Raw genomic sequence first — 11,339 nt, 5'->3', positions numbered from 1 at the left:
ACTTGCTTTAAACACATCGTCAGTAAAGATATATATAGGAGGAACATTTTGCTGAACCCGCTTTGAGATTCTTCCCACGACTATCTTCGCAAACTGAAATGAGGTGAAGAGGAAAGTTACACTCGAGAAAAGTTAAGTTTGGCTACATTACAAGACAACTCTGGATATTACAAGCTTGAAACACATCGCCAGAATTTTTTTTTTTTGTCAGTACTACGAACAGAACCTCCTACGAGTACCTCTGCAGACTAAATTGAGGTGAAATATATGAAAGAGAATTATACTCGAACAAGTTAAGTATGGTCCCGTTTCAAGACAACTCTTTGGACGTAACTGGCTTCAAAAATATCGCCAGGAGAATATATATTTTTTAGACCACGAACAGAACCTATTAATTACTGTGGAGTCCTGAATTCAACCGTCTATTCTGAATCCGAAACCCTCTGTGATCGCATTGATGAATTATTAGTCATTGCAATACGGTATCTGCGTCACGTAATCGAAACTCTTTACGATGACGATTGCATACGATCACGATGGCTCTTGTTTACGATTAACTTTTTTTGTACAATGCCTTTATGTCGCTGTTACTTGATAGATGGGTCACGTAGCGTCTTATATAGATTAAAAAATTACTGTCTTCCTCTATTTTCATATTTTTTAAAGGAAGGAAACAGCTCTAGGCCAGTATATTCTTATGACTATTGAGGTTTAAGACGTTTCAAAATTACTCTAATGTTTTACTCGATATTCCAGTGTTTATTGAAGTTAAGGCAACCCTGACCCCATTTTCCCTTAATTTTAGAGTATCCCTCTTAAACCTCACCCCGGCAACCCTAACTCCATTTTCTTTCAGTACCTCTTCCATTAAACCATTGTTCTTCTCTCTATTAACATCCCCTAACTTAAAACAAAATCCAAACCCTTATTTATATATCTCAAGAATAAGTGAATGTATATGTTTTAATTTTAAGGCAACCTCCCCTTAACAATGTGCTCAACTTGTCTACGCAATGACGAAAAAAAGGAAAGATTAATTGTAAAAAAAAATATACACACGCAAGAACTCATTTTACTACCAATAATTTGACGACAATCACGGAATTATTGTTCGGGTGTTTAATTGCTTTGCTTTTATGAATCATTCCTCTGATGCTGCAATTACCGAGGCGTCAATCAACCTGTAATTACCGAGCCTCTGCCTGTCGCCTCTTCGGGGAAATAATAATACGGCGACCTGATTAGACTTCCAATTAGTGGCGGAAACGATCAAGTTGTATTAGTATTTGATGAACCAATGATGACAGGTTTTTACAGTAACATTAACTAATAATGTATACGTAATAAGTTAGCAATCAGAAGAGGCTTTCCCACGCCCCACATAAGCATCACTCTAATTAAGGGCGCCATTGATCATAAAGTTGTGTTAGTATTTTGTGAAGTAATGATAACATTCTCATAAAGTAACATTTGGTGAAGTAAGTGTATCAAGTTACCAATTAGAAAAGCATTTAGTAAGACACATGTATCCGTATTTTGTGTTGTAATATTATGTGTATGTAGCACTGTTAAATTAATGAATCTATTAAATTTATGTATTACTTTTCATTCAAGGGTTTAGTAACGTTCGTGTATTAAGTTACCAATCAGAAAAGGACTTAGTCAGACATTTGTATTAATATTTGTGTTCTAGTATTAACTTTATGTAGCAATTTAAAGTTTATGTATCACTTAAGTTCTGTATTAGTTTTCATTCAAGAGTTTAGCAAAGTAAGAGTATTAAATTATCAGTAAGAAAAGGATTTAATCGGACAAATGTATCAGTATTTTGCGTTCTAGTATTACTTTTACGTAGCCATGTAAAGTTTATGTATCATTTAAGTTATGTATCAGTTTCCAGTCAAGAGCTTAGTAACGTAAGTGTATTAAGTTGTCAATCAGAAAAGAACTTAGTCAGACAAATGTATCAGTATTTTGCGATCAAGTATTACCTTTATGTAGCAATGTAAAGTTTATGTATCATTTAAGTTATGTATCAGTTTCCAGTCAAGAGCTTAGTAACGTAAATGTATTAAGTTACCAATCAGAAATAGAGTTTAGTCAGACAAATGTATCAATATTTTGCGATCTAGTATTACCTTTATGTAGCAATGTAAAGTTTATGTATCATTTAAGTTATGTATCAGTTTTCAGTCAAGAGCTTAGTAACGTAAGTGTATTAAGTTGTCAATCAGAAAAGAACTTAGACAGACAAATGTATCAGTATTTGGTGTTCTAGCATTACCGTTATGTAGCACTAAAACTTATGTATCAATTAAGTTTATGTATTTCCCACGTTCCACATATGTATAACTCTAATTAGGGGCGTCATTGATCATAAAGTTGTGTTAGTATTTTGTGCAGTAATGATGTAACACTATAAAATTTATGTATCAATTAAGTTTATGTATTAGTTTTCAGTCAAGGGCTAAACCGATCACATACTGCGCATAAATATTTATTGTGGTGATAGTAATAACCGCGTAATTATATTTTGCAACGGCAACTTCAATATTTATAACCTCGTAGTGATATTTAGTTCAGCCTTTTTGAACTTTATACAACGCAATTATAATAGATATAATTTCAGAGTTTTTTTTCATCACTTATATTAACACTAATTTCCTCTCATCACCACCAAGTACACTCAACATTCAACACCAAACATCACCACCACTTAGTACTCTCATTACATCGACAACACCATTTCAAACACCAATTAACACCTCGTCTCGGTCAACACCAAACACCACCAACACCACTCACTCACAACCACTCAATACTCTCATTACCTCGACAACACCGATTCAAACACCAATTAACACCTCGTCTCGGCCAACACCAAACGCTCACTCACCACCACCACCACCACCAATCACTCAACACCCTTTAACAGCATCCAACACTACTCTCGCTCAACATCAATCACCGCCGATCACTGACACGATCTCCTGACTTTAGTACTCAACCCTATGTGTGTGTGTGTGTGTGTGTGTGTGTGTGTGTGTGTTAAGAGAAGAGAAGAGAAGGAAAGGAAAGGAAAGGAAAGGAAAGGAAAGGAAAGGGAAGGGAAGGGAAGGGAAGGGAAGGGAAGGAAGGGAAGGGAAGGGAAGGGAAGGAGAGAGAGAGAGAGAGAGAGAGAGAGAGAGAGAGAGAGAGAGAGAGAGAGAGAGAGAGAGAGAGAGAGAGAGAGAGAGAGAGAGAGAGAGAGAAAATCCAATCGGGAGGGTGATTTTCCTCTCCAAAAATACATTTCTTTTCCTCTTCCCTTTTCCGAGACAAACTTTAGGGTGACCGACTGACTGACTAACGGCCTGACTGACTGACTGACTGACTGACTAACGGACTGACTGACTAACGGACTGACTGACTAACGGACTGACTGACTAACGGACTGACTGACTAACGGACTGACTGACTGACTGACTGACCAACAGAATGACTGATATCCCTAAAGCCGACCCACTGACTGACTGACTGACTAACGGACTGACTGACTGACTGACTGACTGACTAACGGACTGACTGACTGACTGACTAACGGACTGACTAACTGACTGACTGACTGACTGATAGACTGACTAACGGACTGAATGACATACCCTAAAGCCGATCCACTGACTGACTGACTGACTGACTATGCAACTGATATATTGGCTATCTGACTGACTGACTGACATTCTCCTAAGGCTGACCCACTGACTCCCTGACAGACTGACTAGCTAGTAACTGACTAACAGAGTGATTTACTGATTAACTGACTGATTGACTGACTAAAATCGATACATCAACTAACGAAATGACTGACAAACTCTCCACTAAAAAATCCCCTGACTCACTGACTCACTAATTAGCAAAATGACCTACTGTCTAACTAAATAATTGACTGATTGACGAAATAACACGATAGACTAACTGGCTAAACTCTTATGACAAACTTGCTATACACAACTGATGTACTGATTGACCGACTGACTGACTGACTGATTTGATTGGCTTGCTGACTAATTGGAGGTGTCATTATATAATTCCATGTAAATACACAATAATCATAGGTAATTGCACAAAGAAACACCTGTACATTAAGTGAGGTGGAGTTCATACACGTGTTTTTAATGTTGTTGTTGTTGTTGTTGGTTGTGGTGGTGGTGGTGGTGCTGCTGTGTAACTTCGCTGTGTGTTGAAAGGTCCTGAACGGTAGATATTGCGTAGGTGTGCATATGCGTAAATCTTTGTATCAGTTGTAATGTGTTGTTACGAAGATGTATGAGTGTTGGTGAGTGTTTCAGTGTTATATGAGTGTGCAAAGGTGTGTTGCTGGGTGTTGAATTAAGGGTGTTGGAAGTGTTAGTCTGCGTAAGTGTGAATGTCAGTGTCAATGTTGAGTTAGTTTTGTTTTATTGTAAAGAAAGCAACTCAAGGGCAAAAAGAAATAAAAACAAAGAGTATAAAAGTATAAGTATTGCTGGGTGTTGCTAAAAGGTGTTGGAAGGGAGCATTTTCTATTCCTGATACAGTGGTGTTGAAATATTGCTTAAAATGGTGTTGCAGAATTACGTAAAGAATATTAAAAGAGATTGTTTACTGCTTTGTTTTTGGTGGTGTTGATGGTAGAGGTGGTGGTGGTGGTGGTGATGATGGTGTTATGTAGACGATGCTGGTAGTGGTTTATGATGATGATGGTGTACGTGGGTCGTGTTAGTTGCAGTGGTGGTGATGGTGATGTATGGTGGTGATGCAGTTAGTGGTGGTTGATAATGGTGGTTGTGGTGATTTTTGGTATTGATGCAAGAAGGTGTTGATTTCTTAGTGGTGGTGGTGCTGTTGTTATTGTTGTTGTTAGTGGTGGTGATGGTGGTGGTGAGCGTGGTGGTGGTGGTGGTGATGGTGGTGGTGATGGTGATGTATGGTGGTGATGCAGTTGGAGGTGGTTGATAATGCTGGTTGTGGTGATTTTTGATATTGATGCAAGGTGTTGATTTCTTAGTGGTGGTGGTGCTGTTGTTATTGTTGTTGTTAGTGGTGGTGGTGGTGGTGGTGGTGGTGGTGGTGGTGGTGGTGGTGATGGTGGTGTGCATATGAAACAAACAAAACCGGTGTTACATGTCTGATTGTTATCCAAACACACACACACACACACACACACACACACACACACACACACACACACACACACAGCTTCAACCGTGCCCTACATAACAAAAGACACATATACATATTATCTGATATACTATGTAGATATTATTCCGTAACACACACACACACACACACACACACACACACACGCCAACAGAAACCATATCAGTGCCCTACATTGCTAAACACACACACACACACACACACACACACACACACACACACACACACCAAAGAACGACCACCATTAATCAAAAAACGAACTATTTACCTTCAACGTTTAGCGACGCAGAATAAGAGGCGGCGGAGGCGGTGACGACGAAGATGAAGGAAGGTGAGTTAATTAAGGTAGCGAAGGTGAGAAGGGCAGGTGAGACAGGGAACGTAAACAGCACCGTCTCACTTACTCTCTTTCAGCGTCACACTCACTCCACACCACCACCACCACCACCACCACAATCAGCACCTTTCCCTCAAGACGTTCACTTTCAACAGACGAGACAGACAGCGCGGCGCCAGTCCTTGTCACTTTCACTCTCCCTCTCTTCCCCTAAAATTCACTCCCACCAAACTTCTTTTACCACGTCAGCAGAATCAGCCGCGCGATCTTACTACGGTCCAGCTCCTGTCGGGGTGGCTGAGGGCGGTTGGAAGAGGCGGGAGGAGGCAGGGACACCACCGAGCACGCAGCAAGGCAGGCACCAGGGCGGGGAGAGCAGCGGGAGGACGTCAATGGAAAATGTCACTGTGTTTCTCAGGCTACAGAAGGCGAGCCTCACGTGCTCCTACTGCCGGGAGGTCACTTAGCCACTGCTGCTGCTCACTGCTGCTCCCGGTGCCGCTCTGCCCCACTGGCACACTCGCGCGCCTTCCTCCTCCTCCTCTTCTTCCCCCTCCTCCTCCTCCTCCTCCTCGTTCCCCTCCTACAGGCCACAAGTTTCAAAGCAAGCCCGTTTTTCTCACCCGCCTCTGCAGCGCCTCGGAATAACCACCGCGCTCAGGCTCCCTCAAGGCTGTGTTCTAATGAGTCTCTCTTGTGCTGGCGGGGTCGAGGGGGCGCTAGATGAGGTCCTCCCTAGCCTCATCCTTTCCGGGGAGTCCTACGAGGGTGGAAAGGCGGAATACGGCGACCGCGGGATGGCAACAGCGGAGTTATTGATTCGACGAGGGAGCTTCTGCTGGAGTGAGAGGAGGGAGGGAAGGAGAGTGAGAGAGAGGGAGGGAAGGAAAGAGAGAGAGAGAGAGGGAGGGAGAGGTGGAGAGGGAGAGTGGAGAGACGTAGATTGGAGGCGTTGGGGAAGGCTTCCGTGTGTGTGTGTGTGTGTGTGTGAGAGAGAGAGAGAGAGAGAGAGAGAGAGAGAGAGAGAGAGAGAGAGAGAGAGAGAGAGAGAGAGCGTGAGCAGCCCCCTAATCTCAAAGTGATGTCCAAAGATGGTCACGAGAGTGTGTGTCCCATGGCTCCCCTCCACACACACACACACACACACACACACACACACACCACAACCTCCACCCGCCCCCCTCACACCCACCCACAGAAACATCACACTTCCTAACAGCCCCGCCCACGGTTCATCCCGCCCGCCCGCCCACCCACGCCCGAATTCACGCTACCTACACCTTTAAATCCACCCGCACACCCACCCACGCAGCGTACACCCCACCCCCCTCCTCCCTCCACTGTAGTCTTCCACCCGAACAAGCACGCCCATATCTACACCTGCAACCCAAACTCAACCCAACCCATCAACGTTTTCTGGGGCTTTAATATCCCTCTTCCACCACGTTAACCACATTCTGAACTCCACCTGCTTTCCATTCCCTTCCACTCTCTGCCCTTTCGATGCTAATTAATATGTCAGTTCTTCCTTCTTTCAATCAGTCAATCCTTCCTTCCTTCCTTGCTTCCTTCCCCTGTTGTCGCATATCTCAATCTGTCAATCTTTCCTTCCCTTCTTCCTCCCTTCCTTTTTTCCTTCCTTCCTTCCTTCCTTCCTTGCTTCCTTCCCCTACTATCGCATACCTCAATCTGCCAATCATTGCTCCCTTCCTTCCTTCCTTCCTTCCCTCCTTCTCCCATTATCGTATACTCTAATCTATCAGTCACTTCTCCCTTCCTCCTCCTAAACTCCAATCCCTCCTTAAACTCTTCTCCCTTCCCCTCCCCCTATCGATAATGTATTTAGCGTGATATCTCTTTTTGTGGGGAAACTATTTTTCTTCCCCTCTTTGTTGTCATTTAGGGCCTCTTGGTCATCTCTATTGCTTGTTACTGCTTTGGTTCATTACTAAGTTGTCGCAAGGGATTTTGGTTTAATTCTTTCCACGTGTTTGATATTTCTTTCATTTCGTTTTCTTGTGTTATTATTATGCTTTTTTGTCCTTTATTTTATTTCTGTCCTGTCTAACTCTATGGGTCGAATTATAAGACACTTCGTCACCCAAGAACACAAATTTGACAAGGCTTTCGTAGGAGTTATGGGTATTTCCAGGGGTAGTTTTATGACCCTGGTGGTAGTGTGACCCTTCTTCTGTACCGTGAACCTGAAGAAACACTCATTAGAACCCGACTGACCCCCTCTTTGACCTTTAGAAATAGCTGATGTGAGAAGCAAAAGTGTCTTAAAATACCAACCTATACGATTTATTTTTCTTGTGACTGCAGCATCCAGTTCGTTATTATGACACTTTCGGTTCTTACATCAGCTATTTCTAAAGGTCAAAGAGGGAGTCAGTCGGATTCTAATGAGTGTTTCTTTAGGATCATGGTACAGAAGAAGGGTCAAATTACCACCAGGGTCATAAAACTACTCCTGGAAATGCCCACAACTCCTACGAAAGCCTTGTCAAATTTGTGTTCTTGGGAGGCGAAATGTTTTATAATACGACCAATAGAGTTAGACAGACAGAAGTAAAATGAAGGACAAAAAAAAAGAAGGGTCACACTACCACCAGGGTCATAAAACTACTCCTGGAAATGCCCACAACTCCTACGAAAGCCTTGTCAAATTTGTGTTCTTGGAAGGCGAAATATCTTATAATACACTTTTTCTTTTCTTGTAATTGAAGCATCCACTTCAGCTCATGTCTCCCAACACTTCACTCACTTCAGCCTACACCTACGCTTCATAGACCCACATGTCAATGCTCTTCTGCAACCTCCATCTTCCACCTCCTCTTCCACTCTCCATTCTCCGCCTCTTCCTCCATCCTGCACCTCCTCCTCCACCCTGTACTTACTCCTCTACCCTCCACCTCCTTCTCCACCTTCCACCTATGCACCTCCTCCTCCACCTCCTCCTCCTCCTCCTCCACCCAGCACTTCCTCCTCCACCATCCTCCTCCTCCACCTCCTCCTCCTCCCCCCTGCACTTCCTCCTGCACCTCCTCCTCCACCCTCCACCCATGAACCTCTTCCTCCTCCTTCTCCTCCACCATCCTCCTCCTCCACCTCCTCCTCCACTTCCAGCCGCTCCTTCTTCACCCCGTCAGACGTAGTTTTAAGCCTACAAAATCTCTTCCCGTCGAGACAAAGGATTCGGGGGCTGGTGGGGGGGGCCGAAAAGAGGGGAGGTGGGGGCAGTGGAAGGGGCGGGGAGGGGGGGGTTCTAGTTCCCCACCCACCCCACCCCGCCCTCCGTCACATTTTGGAACCGTGATTTCAGAGGCGAGGCGAAGTTTGTGTGTGTGTGTGTGTGTGTGTGTGTGTGTGTGTGTGTGTGTGTGTATACGACACGTCTCCTTTCTCACGACCGGCACGCACTCAAAAGTTCTCTCTCTCTCTCTCTCTCGGCCGCGGGGCACAGGCACAGAATGACGTACGAGAGAGAGAGAGAGAGAGAGAGAGAGAGAGAGAGAGAGAGAGAGAGAGAGAGAGAGAGAGAGAGAGAGAGAGAGAGAGAGAGAGAGAGAGAGAGAGAGAGAGAATGGGGGAAAGGGGAACGAGGAGGAAGGAAAAAAAAACATTGGAAGAACGAGAAGAAAAAAATCACCGCAGCCAAAAAAAATAAAAATAAAATAAAATAAAATAATAATAATAATAATAATGATAATAATAATAATAATAATAATAATAATAATAATAATAATAAATAGAAAAAAAAACCTTCAAATTCGAGTCGAGAAAACATCGTGAAAGTAAATCCGAGACAAAAACAAAAGCGAAAAAGAAAAGTTTTAGAAGAATCTGAATGTCACAAGTCAAGGTCAGTCTCGCCTCTGCTGGAAACACTGACACGAAGGAGGAGGAGGAGGAGGAGGAGGAGGAGGAACACAAAAGGTGACGTCATAGTTTTGTATTTTCGACCTCTTGGTGAAAGGGAAGAACGAAGAGGAGGACGAGGAAGAAGAGGACGAGGAGGAGGAGGAAGAAGAAGAAAGAAAAAGGAAAAAAAGACAAAAGAGGAAGAGTCATTGCTTTGTATTTTCGTGTTGATGAAGGAGGAAGAGGAGGACGAGGACGAGGAAGAGAACGAGGAGGAGGAGGAGGAGGAAGAAGAAGAAGAAGAAGAAAGAAAAAGGAAAAAAAGACGAAAGAGGAAGAGTCATAACTTTGTATTTTCCTCTTGATGAAGGAGGAAGAGGAGGACGAGGAGGAAGACGAGGAGGATAACGAGGAGGAGGAAGAAGAAGAAGAAAAAGGAAAAAAGACGAAAGGGGAAGAGTAATAACTTTGTATTTTCGTCTTGATGAAGGAGGAAGAGGAGGACGAGGAGGAAGACGAGGAAGAGGAGGAAGCTGAAGGAAAAAAAGAAATACAAAAGGAGGAGAGGAACAGCATTGTATTTTCCTCCTCTAGTGAAGAAAAAGAACGACGACAAGGAGGAGGAGGAGGAGGAGGAGGAGGAGGAGGAGGATAAGAAAGAGGAAAAAGGAAAAATTAAATAAAAACAAAAGGAGAATCTGAGTTTTATTTCTTCTCCTCTTCGTGAAGGAGGAAAACGAGAAGAGGAGAAGAAGGAGGAGGAGGACAAAGAGGAAAAACAGGAATGAAAAACGGAATAAAAAGACAAGGAAAAAAGATTAAAGGAGGGACATAACATTGTATTTTCCTCCTTTTGATGAAGAATTACAGAAGGAAAAGGAACAAAACAAAGAAAAATATAAAAAGGAGCAACGTGGAAGCATGTAAGATCAGGCAACAGATAGCTTCTTCAAACTACGACAAGGCTGCTTTTTTTTACAACAAAGGAGACAGCTCAAGGGCACAAAAAAAGGAAACAATAATAATAAAAAAGCCCGCTACTCGCTGCTCCTAAAATCAGATAGCTTCTTCACTTTATAACAAGGCTACTTTTTTTTACAACAAAGGAGACAGCTCAAGGGCACAAAAAAAAGGAAACAATAATATAAAAAAGCCCGCTACTCGCTGCTCCTAAAAAGAATCAAAAGAGGTGGCCGAAACAGGGGTCAATTTCGGGAGGAGAGGTGTCCTGATACCCTGCTTGCTTTGGTGTTGGAACCTCTTCGTTAGACTTTTCAGTAATAGCCTGCTGAGTTACCAAAAGTACTACGAATTCATATGGCCACTCCACGCCCACTCCTTACTTTCTCTCTCTGCCATGCCTCCCTTCCCTTCTCCTCCCTTCTTATTGCTACATGCATTTTCCTCTTCCTCCTCTTTATCTTCCTTCTTTCCTCTTCATTTCCTCATCCGATACGTTCTGTTCACTCCTATCGCTTATTAGTAACGGGTAATTCGATGTTTTTTGTGACGATCGTTTTTGAGTTACGTTTCATCTGCAGGAAGTTTGTTGCAGTGACGCATGATGCACTTTGAGATAAGAAAAATAATACCTCGCTCATGTCTATAGAGTGTGGTCTCGCTTGAGCTGGTAGACCGTTTTAACTAGAGAGCGAGAGATGGAGACAGACAAATAGAAATAGATTTAGAGATGAAAAAACGAGAGGAGGAACAAAGGGAGAAGAAAAACACGCCCTAAAAACACTTAAAAAAAACATTGTAAAAACGAATTGGATTAGAACTAAAAAACGTGACGTGACTGTTACTTAATCTTTTCACTTGACAAAATCGAATGAAGAGGAGGAGGAGAAGGACAAAGAGGAAGACAAGGAAGACAAGGAAGAGGAGGACCAGGATCTTAGCTTCATGCCTCCCTCCTCCTCCTCCACCCTGTCCCGCGGTAGGGTTGACAAAAGGGCAC

The 11,339-nt window shown here is 43.0% G+C and overlaps 1 protein-coding gene across 3 annotated transcripts in view; it reads right to left on the bottom strand.

Annotated features, from left to right (window-relative positions):
* LOC126988042 (transmembrane protein 229B-like) overlaps positions 1–6,399 on the bottom strand; it is a 97,591-nt gene extending 91,192 nt beyond the window's left edge. Inside the window, exon 1 of one of the 3 annotated variants that reach the window (XM_050845829.1) lies at positions 5,447–6,399. The gene's annotated coding sequence lies outside the window, so the exon portion shown is untranslated. The remainder of the gene's footprint in view (positions 1–5,446) is intronic. The other 2 variants (XM_050845830.1, XM_050845831.1) reach the window with 2 other exon arrangements.
* Positions 6,400–11,339: the final 4,940 nt, after the last annotated feature.

The sequence above is a fragment of the Eriocheir sinensis genome, chromosome 67, assembly GCF_024679095.1.
Source record: "Eriocheir sinensis breed Jianghai 21 chromosome 67, ASM2467909v1, whole genome shotgun sequence".
Lineage (NCBI taxonomy): Eukaryota > Metazoa > Arthropoda > Malacostraca > Decapoda > Varunidae > Eriocheir > Eriocheir sinensis.
Note: the sequence above shows the minus strand (reverse complement) of the source record. Positions and strands in the feature narration are given on the sequence as shown.